The 14,303-nt window shown below is 38.0% G+C and overlaps 1 pseudogene; it reads right to left on the minus strand.

Annotated features, from left to right (window-relative positions):
- Positions 1–7,529: 7,529 nt before the first annotated feature.
- LOC101612970 lies at positions 7,530–9,133 on the minus strand (annotated as a pseudogene).
- Positions 9,134–14,303: the final 5,170 nt, after the last annotated feature.

Here is a 14,303-nt window from a genome sequence, read left to right on the forward strand (position 1 = left end):
AATATGCTGTTTTAAGTTACTTCTTTACTCAAATCTGAAATAGTAAAGTTGTGTTATGTGGACTGAGAAACATCAAAGGATAAGAAAGACAATCTTCAGAACCTATGGATGTATGTTATGGAGTGAATGAGAAATTATGCATGCAAATAAGTAAAATGGTACAAATGATTCAGAAAACATAACACCTCCCACAAGTATAGATTGAGTCATGCTGTTTTGGGGGGCTACTTTAGGTGATGGTCTGGACATGGAGAAGCCTGAAAGGGAAGGAGGAGCCCCAGAAGCTCCTGAAGGACAGGAAAGTACAGAAACTTCCTCAAGGGATGATTTGGTAATGAAGAAACAGGGTTATTATGATGTACACAGGTGAAAGAGAGGAAAGGTAAGTGGCTGTTGTACAAGTAAACAGAGGGTCAGTGAACAGCTGAGAGCACACAACTACTTGGCATTGGAAGAGTTTTATCAGCAGAGTAATAAGAAAATAGTCCAGAAGGATCTCTGTTGGCCTAGATGTAAGTTGGAAATGGTGAAGGAATGAAAGGAGATTCCTTGTGTCTTTCCGAGAGAAACTAACTATATTTTAGTGTTGGTTACCAAGATATATTCTATCTAGGGAAAAATACGATGCAGAGAATAGAGATCAACAATTGAGCAGAATAATCTTGAGTTTGAGAAGCTTATTATTAAAAACTCAATGAATATATCTTTGAAGAGCTGTGTCACAAGATCAATTATGAAAAACTCAGGATAGCCTAATACATGTTAAATTATTAATATGTACTGTGACTTAATGAATTGTCTATCTCAAGTAATGTATTTGCATCTTAATGAATCTTTACTAAATATTTTAACTTAAATTAACTGCTGATATCCATTGTACCATGCATAAGACATACTGTGACAGTTGGTTGCTGTGATAGGCATCATTATTCTGAAATCTATGGTCTTTCCATCAATTCAAAGAACAAGGGTCTTACTGTCACCCATGGCTATTATCCACTTCATCTCCTTACCCATGCTTACTTCTTTCACACTCACATTTTCACAAGTCAGACTTAGGAAAGGGACAGTGAGTCTCTTTTCTTCTAATTATTTTAAAATTACAGAGACATATTTTGAGCCAAGAGTTTTCAGTTAATAGAATTAATAGACTTCTACCCCATAATTAAATAATTAAGATATTATTAATACTTTAAAGATGTGTTAAATTATCAATACATAAAACAGACATACCAGGGCCTCTAGCTCTTCAAACTGGACTCCAAATAAATGTGCCACTTTGTGTATCTGGCTTTATGTGGTCACTGGGGAATCAAACCTGGGTCCTTAGGCTTTACATGCAAGCATCTTAACCACTCAGCAACTTCTCTAGTTCTCAATTTAGATTTTGAAAATAGGAAATATCTATTAAATAATGCAGCACCAGGGGACACAATCATTTCCAAAGTTTAGGTCTGGGAACCACTGATTCATAGGAGACTCTTAGAGAGAGGAAAGAGAGTGATCAATGAAAGCAAAGAAGGAATGAAATTTGAGAGTGAATGTGTCATTCTGTGTCTCATCCAGACAAATGCCCAGCTCATGTAATTTGGGAGACATGAGCAAGCATGATGTGCTCTGATGTTCTTCATTTCTAGATATGAGGTTTTTACCTTTATTTTTGTTGGTTTTTGTTTTTTCACTTTTTCTATATGTTTATGTGGCTCTACTGTAATGACATAGTTATGCTGTTGAGATCTAAATACATGCTTTTAGAATCAAACATTAAAATATTTAAAACTTATAAAGGATGAATCTAACAACCAAGATGCAAAAGTTGTAGAATTCTTACAACTGTTTTGAATTAAAATAAAAGATGGGATTTGATATAATATAATTTAGAATTTGGAAACAGGCTTCACTGCATGCAACTGCATCTGTTGGCTATTGTTCTATAACAATCTAAAGTGGATAAACGACAAAAGGTGTTTTCAATATCCTGTAGGATAGGTCATCTGAGCAACTATATTGTAGTAGAACAAACTCCCTTTATTCTGGTGGGCTTATTCAATATCTCCATCAGCTAGCTCTCAGAAGATAAATATTCTGGCCATCTAGAATAGTATTTCCTTGGACTCACTCATAGATTCCTAGGTATGAATCTTAAAACAGTGCTTCCAATATGCTTTTAATGAAATTATTGTATTTTACTTACCTTATATTTAAACTCTGCAGTGTAAATCAGATTGCTCCCTTCCTGATGCCTTCTGGGATTCTAGCTTTATTAGAATTTATGTCAGCTTAAAAGATACACAGCAGTGTTGAATTGCTTTTATTTTCCTTGTGTTGATTAATAAAGAATCCATTTAAAATGTATCTGCTAAATTTCTATTGTGACAAATTATGCGTTTTGACATATGTCACCAATTTCTGTTTGATATTCAGCCTGCAATTGTGATAGGGATATCTATATAATAAGGAATTAAACTTTTGTTAAAACTGACTTTCTCTATCTGATTTTCTTTTTAGATATATGCATAAAATGTCTTCCTAGCCAGGGTTCAAAGACAGCATAATAATCTTTTTATTGTGTTATGACAGAGGTTGTTTCCAAAATGTGATGTTGCAAGAATTTTATTCATATTTGTAATAAAAAACAAGGACATGGCAGAAAATGTGAAGTTGAAATAGTAAATAAAAGATGAACTCATAATAAGGAAGATTCAGCATACAATGGTAGTGGGTCACTGCACATAAGCTTTCGTCCTGATGGCAACCGTCTGTGCTGGCATCTGTATTCTTCAGGTTGATGAGCCTTCACAGGTGACAACTTGGTAGACATACCTTTAGAACCACATCCAAAGCACATCACGGCTATTTCTTTTCCTGGAAGAGCATTTGAAACTCACATCTGGTCTTTATGCCTTCATTCCTCTAAATAGCCAATTTTGCACAAATTATAAAGTACTTTAAATTGGAAAACTATCTCAATTTATTTATTTTTATTTCCTCAAAGGTGACTAAGGGTAGAGTTGTTTATGAAGACTTATTCTGTCAGAGTCCAGGAGCATGGAAGAAACAGATTCAGGGATTCCCATATATATCTAATTCATGCTATCTGGAAAAAAAAGTTCATTTTATATATACTTCTTTCTAATAGCAAATTCTTTACTGGCACAGGTTAGTTTGCATTTCACATTTTTTAAAATAATTTAAGGAAAGAAAAGAAATGTGTATCTGAAGAAACTGTTTTCTTCAGTTAAGGCACAATGTCACTTCAATAATTAATGAATGAATCACAGCTTATTTATATTTTGAAATATAAAGAATAAAAATAGGAATATGTAGAATATAATTTAAACTTCAGCTGTTATTTTCATGTTAGATAATGTATTATATAACTAATAGAAATTATAAACAATAAATACTTGAAAATAACATTAAATTATTTTGAATGATAGTTATCTTCTACAACACTGTGTAAAAGAAGACAAACAACTTACAATTTATTTTGCTAACAGGTCTGAAATAGTGACTTTGATGAAGTTTATTCAAAGTTGAATGGATTAGGCATCTCTTCTCTTATTTACATTTTACAGTCATATTCACAAATGAAAATCACAGAATACACAGGGCTTTTCAATAAATAATGACTATTCATCTGTAAGTAATAATTTTAATTGTTTTTGGAAGATTATGAGGGAATCAGAGAGATATGAGTTATTTTATGCAAGAATGAACAGACTATAATTTTTATAAGAGGCTGCATAATGATAAAAGAACACATATCACTGAGTTTATTTAGTATGGATGTCAATCATGCAGACATAGAGACAATTTATAATCTTGGCAGCACACACCTAACACTCAAGACAAAGTAATTTTTGACACATGAGTTTCAATTAAAACACATTGGTTTTAGTGGGGACATATCAAGAATGGAGGAGAAAACTGACAAAATACTGTGAAAAACTGAACAAGATATGACAAATTCTGACTTGAACAGAGGATAACAGTAAATTGAGATACACATTAAGACAACTGTATTACTTTCTTTCTTGTTGCTGTGAACAATTTACTGACTAGTAGCAACTCAAGGAAAGAAGGTGTTTATCTTGGCTTACATTTATGAGGGGAAGGTTCATAGTAGGGAAAATAAGGTGACAGGAGCATGAAATAGAGCTGAACACATTCAGACAATAGGCAGAGGACAAGCAGGAAGTGGGGCTGGACTACAAAACCACAAGGCTATCCCTAGTGACCCACTTCCTATAACGATACTCCAACTCCTAAAAGTTCTAGAATTTTTCAAAAGTATCACCAACTAGGGGCCAGAAGTTCAAAAACAAGAGATTATGGAGGACATTTTCCATTTAAACCACATTTTACACTGTTCCCCAAAGGCACAAGGTCATCTCATCATGCAAAATACATTCAGGATAACATAATCTTGATTGAAAGTTATCTTTCAGACATTGGAGTATATTATTTCAAGCCCTTCTGGCTTTTAAAGTTTGTGTTCAGTAATCTGCTGTTATTCTGATAGGCTTGCCTTTGTAGGTGACCTTATTTTTCTCTCTAACTGCTTTCAATATTCTTTCTTTGGTTTGTGTAGTGGTTTAATTATAACATGCCAAGGAGAGGTTCTTTCCAGGTTTAGTCTATTTGGTGTTCTAAAAGCTTCTTGTATCTGCATAGGTATTTCCCAATTTGGGGAAATTTTTATCCTATGATTTTGTTGAAAATGCTTACTAAGCCTCTGGATTGAAATTCTTCTCCTTCTGCTATACCCTGAATTCTTATATTTGTCCCAGATATCTTGAGATTCCCATTCATACCTTCCTATTAGCTTTTCTTATTCTTTGTTGGACTGTATTAGATTGGCCATCTGGTCTTGTAGTTTAGATATTCTGTTCTCTCCTTCATTCATTCTACTGGTGAGACTTTCCACGGAGTTTTATTTTTTATTTTTATTTTTTATTATTTTATTTGTCTGGCTGTGCTTTTCAGAGCTAGAATGTCTGCCTCGTTTTTCTTCAGTATTTCTATTTCCTTACTCATATCTTGTAATGCCCTCCTTATTCATTAAGCTGGTTTCCTGTGTTCTCCTGGACTTTCTTCAGGAGTTTGTTTTCTTCTTTAATTGCTTTGTTTTATTCTTTGATTCCTTCAATTTCTTCTTTTATTTCTTTGAGTATAGATAAAATCATTGAAACATTGTTTTGAAATCTTTGTCAGGCATTTCATCTAAAACAGTCTCACTGGGGGCTATTTCTGATGTATTTATAATTTTTGGTGGGTTTTCTTTGTCTTGATTCTTTGTGTTTCTAATTCTTTGTGTATTATAATGTTGCAGTTTTTGCATTCCGAGTTGATTTGATGCTTGGGTTTTCTAACAATCTGTGGTGCTTTTAGATTTGGAAGTCCAACTTTATATACTTTCAGAGTAGAAATTTAAGGTTCCAAGTGTAGCTCTTGTACTACAATCCAGCCACAGAACTACTCATATGTGCTGGGTTTGCCGCTATTCAAGTATTCTAGTGGGCTGGGTAGAGCATTTTACTGGAAATTTCTAAGATTCAACTGCACAATATGCACAATCCAAAACCAGCACAGGGGTTTGAAACAAACAGATAACCTTATAAAGCCACACACCCTAAGGGGTCTAATCCTGTCACCTGGGACATTGAGATTTCTTTCCTGAAATGAGTTCCAGTTCAGCCTAGGTCTGAATCAGACCCTGCTCCCAATAATAATGGGGAAAAAAAAAAAAGACAAAGGCCCTAAGAGTCTGAAAGCATTAAAGGCAACAATAGTCAACCCCCAAATACAGCTTAATTGAGAATAATAAATCCACCAAAGATATGCAGCCCACAACTTGCCCTGATATGGAAAGAGATTATCACTGTCAGTGCAGGCCTATGTACCTGTATTTTTGTCAGTTGGCCCCATTACCTGTTGGGGTGGCTTCCGATCTCATCCATGCTGAGTGCCCACCTTGATTCCTTCATGTTGCGCTGTGACTCTGGTGCTCTGACCAGCTGCGCTTGATGCCCCGCTACCAGGAGCTGAATGTGTATTCGGAGGGTTGTGGTTCTGTTAGTTGGGGCGTGGGAGAGTGCAGGAAGCCTGGGTTGTACTGGAACTGCTCAGCTCGTCCTGCCGTGTCCCTCTATGCTGTCAGGTTTCTTGACTTTGCAAGGAGGTTGATGAGGTTGGAAAATCCCCTTGTTCGGTCTCTGTTCCTGTGGCTGGATGCCAAATGGGAACCCAGATCCCCACAGGTCCCATGGTTTGGGTTTGCAAGCTCCTTGGTGGGATTTTGGCTGATTTCCTCTTTTCTGATAAATTTTAATGTCTCTGGCTTCTCTGCTGTGGCAGGAAAAAAAACCTGTACACCTTCACTTTTCAGAAGAAGAGTGTATTTTGCTGTGGTTTTACTCAATCCCTCTGTAGGCTGGATTAATGAGACTCCTACACTGCCATCTTACCCAGAAGTGTCATATAAAATACATTCAGCTCCACTTCAAAGGTCTGTGCTATCTTTTTCAGTCCCAATACTATTCCAAAGTCAAAAGTGTCTTCCAAACTCAGGCAATTTCTTAACTGTGACCACTAGCAAAATTAAAAAAAAAATTACATGCTTCCAACATTTAATGGCACAAAGTAAACATTCCATTCCAAAAGGGAGGAATGAAGGCATTGCAAGTGTAGACTGGACTGAAACAAGGCACAAATCCAGCATGGCAAACACAAGTTCCTACAGCTCCATGTCTGATAGGCGAGACTTATGCTAAAATCCTTTGCTCTCTGAAGGGATTAAGCATCTCTGTCAGGTTAGCTCTTTGCCCTTAGCACCTCTCTCTTGGGACAGATCCACTCTCAGCTTCCTTGGCAGATATCTGCTGATCCTGGAATCTACGCCAATCTGGGTACTCCATGGCAATTTAGAGTGTAATAAAGCTTCACATAGTGGTCTTTCAGTGCTTTCTTAGAGGGATTCTGAACCTGCTAACATTTCTTGACTTCAATGGGTCTCTGGAATTATGGGGGAATAAATCCACAGCAATCACTCAATCTTGAAATTCATGCCTACAAAACCAGTACCATGTGGTCAATGCTGCCAAATACTGCTGTCACTTTAGGATAAAGACTAGCCTTGGACCACAGTTGTAGCAGCCTCTAAATAACTTTCAGGGTGACCTTGGTGAAACACTTCATTAAGTGTTTTGTTTTCAGGAGAAATTCAGTATTCTTTCATTAGGCCTTTTTGTTTCTTTTTTCTTTTTCTTTTCTTTTTTTGCAAAACATTACACAATTTTTTATTATTGAATGAGAAACTCTCATTTGTTGCATCGTCACATTGCGAGTCAGAGTAATGCTGCAGTGCTGGAGAAAGTCAGTGCTGGACCAGCCCAAGTCCTCCTGTCACAACATTCAGTACAAGAGATAATGTTCAATGCAGCCCAACACAACATTCTTGGTCTTCTTCATATTGAAGTTCCCCCCCCCCAAAAATCATCTTCTAATGAGGTATTTCACTACATAAATTATAGTTCTTCATTTTTACAATTCACCCCAAACCACATGAGATGCATCACACTGACACGTCTAAAGCTGTTGGGACGTCGGTCACACATCGTCTCATCCGAAGTGTCACTGCTACTCCGTCTCTGTGTCCTCATTCTCAAGCGTGGGTGTGAAAGTGCTGTTTTTCCAGGGTCCAAACTTGAAGTCACAAATCAGGCCATTTTTCAAAATACTGTTTTTTTCTCAGACCATTCTTCTGTAACTGTTCACTAATAACTTGGAATTCTCTCATTTCGTCCTCAGTTAAAGGAGCACATGTTTCATCATTTTCACTGTCTTCTTGCCAGCCCATCTCCTTTAATAATCTGTGTTCTGCCTCAAGTGAACTGGAGAGAACATCGGTCTGTGAAAAGGTTGAGGACCGGATGACCTGCTGGGAAATGACTGAGGCATTGCCATTCTCTTGAGGAACTTCATTCTCATCAAAGTTTCTGTTCCTATCTCTTTCTTGGTGAGTACTGTTGCTGTTATGCAAATTAAATGACTCTTCATCCTTCCCTGAACCAGCACGGCTCTCTCGTCCTCCTGCTCCTCCTCCACTCTGTCTCTTTTCAAGGCTTTCAGAAAGTCGCTCTTCTTTATCAGTTTGCATCCGTGTCAGTTTGGTTAGACGAGGCTGCTGATTAAGTTTGTCAACAGGTGAAGCTGAATTGGAGCGATTACACTCTTTCACTGAGTTTGTTGATGGACTAGTGCTCTTGGCAGCTGATTTAAAAGCATTAAAGTTGCCAACACCGTATGTAGATTCATGAGGAAAAGAAGTTCCAACTTTATTTTCTTTAGTTTGGCTTTTCCATTGTGCAGGTTTTGGGACTAAGCCACTATAAACACTTGGACCAGTACCATTCTTAACTGGCTGCGACTGGAGGTTTTCTGCTACTGGGAATGCAGAGAGCTGTAAGTCTTTTGCATTCCCTTTCTTAATGACCAGCATCCTTGGTGCTCTAGACGGAGGGTTTGGAGGGTATTCTAAGAGAGGAGCTTGGGAGATTTTTTTGGTTGGGTATGTGTGTGTCTGGGCGTGCAGGCCCCACACCTGCAGCTAGAGACTTATTCTGGTTTGGTTCTCTTTCATATTCAAGTTTTAAAGACGGAAAATCCTCAGCCTCAAACTGCTTGCGCTCTCTCTTGTCTTCTTTCCTCCCAGTTTCATTGTCAGGTATGTTGTTTTCTTGTAGTCTTTGGCTCCTTCCAGAATGGAAAATACTGCTACGAGAATGGGAATTTCCACCATGGTATCCCCCTCGATGATTTATGTTTTCAGTACCATTTCTGCCATGCGTACGCCATCCTTTTTTTTTCTTTCCTCCCAAAATTACCTCCACTAGAACATCCAATACCAGAATCAAAGCCATCTGAAGAGTTGTGTCGTCGACAACTCACATCGTAATGATTTTCTGTCCATGAGAAATTTTCTGAATGTTTCTCAAAATTCAATGATGACTTTGTTGATGATGGTGGAGTAGGAAAATTAAGCCAGGCTGGAGCAAAGTCATGCTGTGCCATTTAGATCCAGTCTCTCCAACTCAGTGAAACAAGGCTTCAACATCTCATGTCAAGTCCAAATTCCAACAGGACTGTGCAAGAAGGCGCTGGTTTTCTCTCTATGATCGTTGTTTTCCAGTTTGGTTTTTAATGTTGTATCCTCTGCAATAATATCCAAGTTCTTTGAAGATACTTAAACTATGACTATTTGACATAGAGCTATTTCAAGTCAGCTACCCATATTCCTGTTTTCAAGTTTTCATATGGCTACCTCCAGAATTAGCCAAGTTCCTTGGAATAAGAGCAAAGTCTTCTTTATTATTCCATGTGCTTGTCGCTGTTGTACTTATCCACTCCAGATGAAATATCCAATTTTAGGACCCAAGAAGCAGAAACAAAAAGAAAACTTCACATCTGAAGAATATTTCCAAACATCAGCATATACACAGATAGCTATCTGAATACTACCATGCTGGTGGGAAACTGGAACATCTCAAATTCCCATGTAAATAAAACATAAAAAGAAAAAAAAATCTGTATTCCTTCAATGTCTTCATTTAGAAAAGCTGTCCCATTGAAACATGAAAAGAGCTGAGGTCAAAACCTTCTAAAACTTTTTAATAAAAGTAAAAAGAAACCGCCATAAAACTTCAGCAATGTTTAAACAGTAATTTGAAACTGCTGAAACTACTCGTTACACAAATCAAACATATCTTACAGTTTGGGCTGAAGAACTGCCAACACCAGGAGAGGGATTGGGGAAGGTGAGGCGCACACACCACCAGCTGCAACACTTTAACCAGTTATATAATCTGTTCGAACCGAAGGATCGAAGAAACAACTGGGTCTTGCCGGATGTGTTCATTACTATCACTTCATTTGAGAGATGATTCTTGCCAATTTGAATAAACTTCTGGAGCAAAATTACCCCCCCCCCCAAAATTATTATAGTTCCAAAATGGCCACTTGAAATATCCGGGACCTCTTATACAAAACCTAGATGATCTTCATATTTGCATGATTCAATTACCTTCGACCCCAGCAGAACTGCCCCAAGGCCTGGGGAGAGTTGCCGCTTGCGCTCGATCCCCGGGAGGACGTGGTGTTTGGTTTGGTCTTTTTTTTTTTTTTTTTTGGTTTGTCATTTGTTTGTTTTTTTTGAATTTTCCAGTACTTAGAATAATCCCTCTTTTGCCGCTTTTCCCTCCCTCCCCTACCCATCCACTCTCAGTCCCAAAATCATTAGGTCTTTTTAAAAGAATTAAAGTTCTTGGGTTTGGAGAGATAACTTAGACGTCAAGGCACTTTCCTGCGAAGCCTAAGGATCCATGTTCAACTCTCCAGATCTCCTGTAAGCCAGATGCAAAGATGAGACAAGTGTATGGTTGCACATGCCCACTAGGTGGCGCAAGCATCTGGCATCTGGTAGCAGTGGCTGAGACCCTGACGTGCCAATTCTCTCTCTCTTCCTTTCATTCTTGCTTTGTCTAATAATAAGAAATAAAATAAAAATAGAACATTCTTATTGCATGTGGGGTTGTATCTTTAGGGCCCAAGTGCACAGCAACAAGTTTCTCTTTAATGGTGCTAATCTCTTTTATAAATAAGCTGTAGTCTCCTTTTGAAATCTTTCGCACATTTCTCTTCCTGTCAGAATCCATATTTTTATGTGTTTTTGCTTCAGTTGTTTTTCTCTTGCACTATACATCTGAATGAAAGAAGTCATCTGAGGCTATGCAATAAATTCAGTGCTATTCTGATTTGAAATTTCCTCTGTAATCTACACTTTTAGGCTTATCCTAGTCAAGTTCTCAATTCGTAGGCGGAATGGAGGGTGATTCTTCGCTGTAATGTAATATTGTGCTGGTTTGAATGCATTGTTCCCATAGATTGATGTGACTGATTTTCCTACATAGCAGAGCCCTGCTGAAGGTATGTTCCCAGCAGTGGATCTTGAGTCCAGAACTGTGTTCAGTCAGTTTATGCTTGCTAATGCCTGCTTGATCCCCAATTAAAATGGTATATTTAAATATAACAATATAAATGTTCTCATTTCTTTTTTTTTTAAACTTATTTATTTGAGAGCGACAGACACAGAGAGAAAGACAGATAGAGGGAGAGAGAGGGAATGGGCGTGCCAGGGCTTTCAGCCTCTGCAAAGGAACTCCAGATGCGTGCGCCCCCTTGTGCATCTGGCTAACGTGGGACCTGGGGAACGGAGCCTCGAACCGGGGTCCTTAGGCTTCACAGGCAAGCGCTTAACCGCTAAGCCATCTCTCCACCCCAAATGTTCTTATTTCTTACCTTGAAGAGAATGTTGGCCTGTACCTCTTTCCCATCTGCCAGAGATAACACAGGAGAGCCTGAATCATTCTACTTGTGAATACTTTCAAATACTATTTAAAAAAAACAAAATCAATCAGCAGATATCATAAACAAGCATTAGAATTTCCTAAGCTTATCGTGTCAAAAAATATACTGATCCCTTTGTGATTTTGAGAGCCAGATAACCCATTCGCCAAGATGTGTGCATGTGTTTGTCAGCAAATGTGTTTGTGATATGGGGCATCCTCTTTTATTTCCCAAAATTGATGAGGTTGACATTGTTCTGTGCCTCAGGCTCCCTTCTATGGTTTCCTTCTGTCTACAGTCCTTTTATGCACATTTTGTTATAATCCATTGTGATATTTTCCAGATTTAAGTATCCCTGGTCACTCTTCATGCATTTCTGGTCCAATATTACCTATTCTTTCCCATCCATCCACCCTCTTAGCTCTTTAGATATCCAGAAACCTGTTTAAGTATAATCCATCACTTCTCCTTAATACAGAAACTAAATCTAGCCCTGAGGTCATTTCTGCTTTTAGGATAAAAATCCCTTCTCCTATCTTTCTGCTAACTCCAGTAGCACAAATACAAGAGAAAAGCATTCTGTGTATTTGTGTCTACCCTTGAAAATGCCATCCACTTCTCTGAATAAAATAAGCCAATGAAAGTGACATTACCACACAATAAACCCTTTTGTAGAGTTTGCCAACCATCAGACAATTGTCATTCAATTTGATTAGCCAAAGTTTTCACTAAATCCTAAATGTAAGAAGACCTTGTTAGTTTAAATGCCTATTAAAATAATATATTCTAAAATTATGTATTTTCAATGCATAAATGCTTGAATGAAAGTTATATAACGAAGTCACTTATGTTGCATAAATTTTCCTGAAGAGATGAGAACAAACATCTATTCACCAACAGAAGGTATTGAAGTAGACCAAAGAAGGTCTTCCATCCAAGTCTAGCTTGAAGAAACAATGAGACTTTGGGGATACTTACAGGAGCCTGGTGATTCTAAGGCAGTTGCATCACCAAAAGGCCTATTACATCCTGACTGAAAAGTTACAAAATCTGTATCTCTAGTGATTGCTACCCAATGTGTGGGCACGTGCATGAGAAAGAGTCCTCTCTCTCAGTATTGCTTGCTGCACATATAAACTATGAGAGGTATGTGGTGGTTTGAATGTCAAATGTCTCACATAAGCTAAAGTTATGGAGCACTTGGTCCCCAGGAGTTGGGGAAGTTTATGGAAACTTTAGTAGGTAGATCTTTTCTGGAGGAAGTGGGTCACATTGGTGGTAGAGCTTGAGATGTTGTACCCTGGCCCTGCTTGTTTTATTTTATTTTTCTTCTCAATAGAGAGGAGTACACACACTCATGCTATTTTACTGATGTAACACTGGCCTCTTCCTCCCATGCTTTCCCACATTGAAGGACTCTACAATCTGGAACTGTATGCTGAAATAAATACTTTATATTTTTATCTAAGTTACTTCTGGATGGGTATTCTGTCTTAGCAATGAGTAAGTGATACAGGAAATTGGTGCTGAGAAGTAGAGTCATTGATTCAATAAATCTGACCATATAGTCCTTAGCCTTTTGGAGCTGGTTTATAGAAGGACTTCTGACTTTGCACTAGATAAGGCTTAAAATGCTATGAGCAAGGATTTATGGGCCATCCTGGTGGGAGTTTGGAAGTCCAAAAGACTAAGAGAATTGTAGACAATAAAAACTTGTCTCATGAGGTTTCAAATGAAAAGAAAGACCTTATCAGGAATTGGTCCTCTATCTGGGGACTAAGTATTCAAAACACAAGAGGCTATTTGGGGTATTTTTGCACTTAAACTACCTAAAATAAGTAGTTTGGTTTGTACTCATATAGCTTGCATCTTGAAATGGCCATGAAGTCTATGAAAACCAGAAATTGAATGTAGTGGTTTAAATGTAAAATGTCTCTCAGAGGCTAATGTGTTTGAACACATGGCCTTAGCTGTTTGGGAAGGTTATAGAACATCTAGAAGGTGGAGCATTTCTGGAGGGAACGTGTCACTGAGGGTGGGCCTTAAAATGTTAGCAGCCAGCCATGCATGCTGTTCTCCTTCTCTCCCTGCTGACATGATGATGTGACTAACACTGCCTTCCTGATCCTCTCTTGTCTTCCCAGCCCTGATGGAGTCTACCTTCTGGAACTGTAAACTGAAGTAACCTTGTTCTTTTCCTAAGTGGTTTCTGGTTGGATTATTTTTCTAAGCAACAAGAAAGTAACTGATACTTTATAAATATTATAGCTGTCTGAGGTTGATGATCTTAGGAGCCTCCCTCCTCCAATCAGGAAGAAAAGTTTCGATTTAAAGGATATAGGTAGATAGCACCTAATTTGCATAGCTTATATATACCAATAAGAGACTGAGACAATGGCTCAGTGGTTAAATTTTAGCTGCTCAAACCTGAACAACTGAGTTTCATTCCCTGACTTTCATGTAAATTGTTGTTAATTCTGGCAGGCTTCTATACCGTTAGCATATTGACAGCAAGATGGTACATGCGAGGAGGAGAATTTCCCAGAATCTCATCTCATGGCAAGCTTAGCAAAGAACAGCTGAGTGCTATATAGAGAATTCTTGCCTCAGATAAGTTGGAAAGGCAAGAACCAACCTGAAAATTGTCCTGTGACCTCCGCATACAGCACATGCGCGCACACACACACACACATACACATGCACACACATCATGCTAGGGGTCTGGAGAGATTGTTTAGTTGTTAAGGCACTTACCTGTGAAGCCTAATAACCAGGTTCAATTCTCTAGAACCCTCATAAATCAGATGCACACGGTGGCACATGTGTCTGGAGTTTGTTTGCAGTGGTTAGAAGTCCTGGCACACCCACTCATTCTCTTTCTTCAATAAATAAATAAA

This window comes from Jaculus jaculus, chromosome 4 (assembly GCF_020740685.1).
Source record: "Jaculus jaculus isolate mJacJac1 chromosome 4, mJacJac1.mat.Y.cur, whole genome shotgun sequence".
Taxonomy (NCBI): domain Eukaryota; kingdom Metazoa; phylum Chordata; class Mammalia; order Rodentia; family Dipodidae; genus Jaculus; species Jaculus jaculus.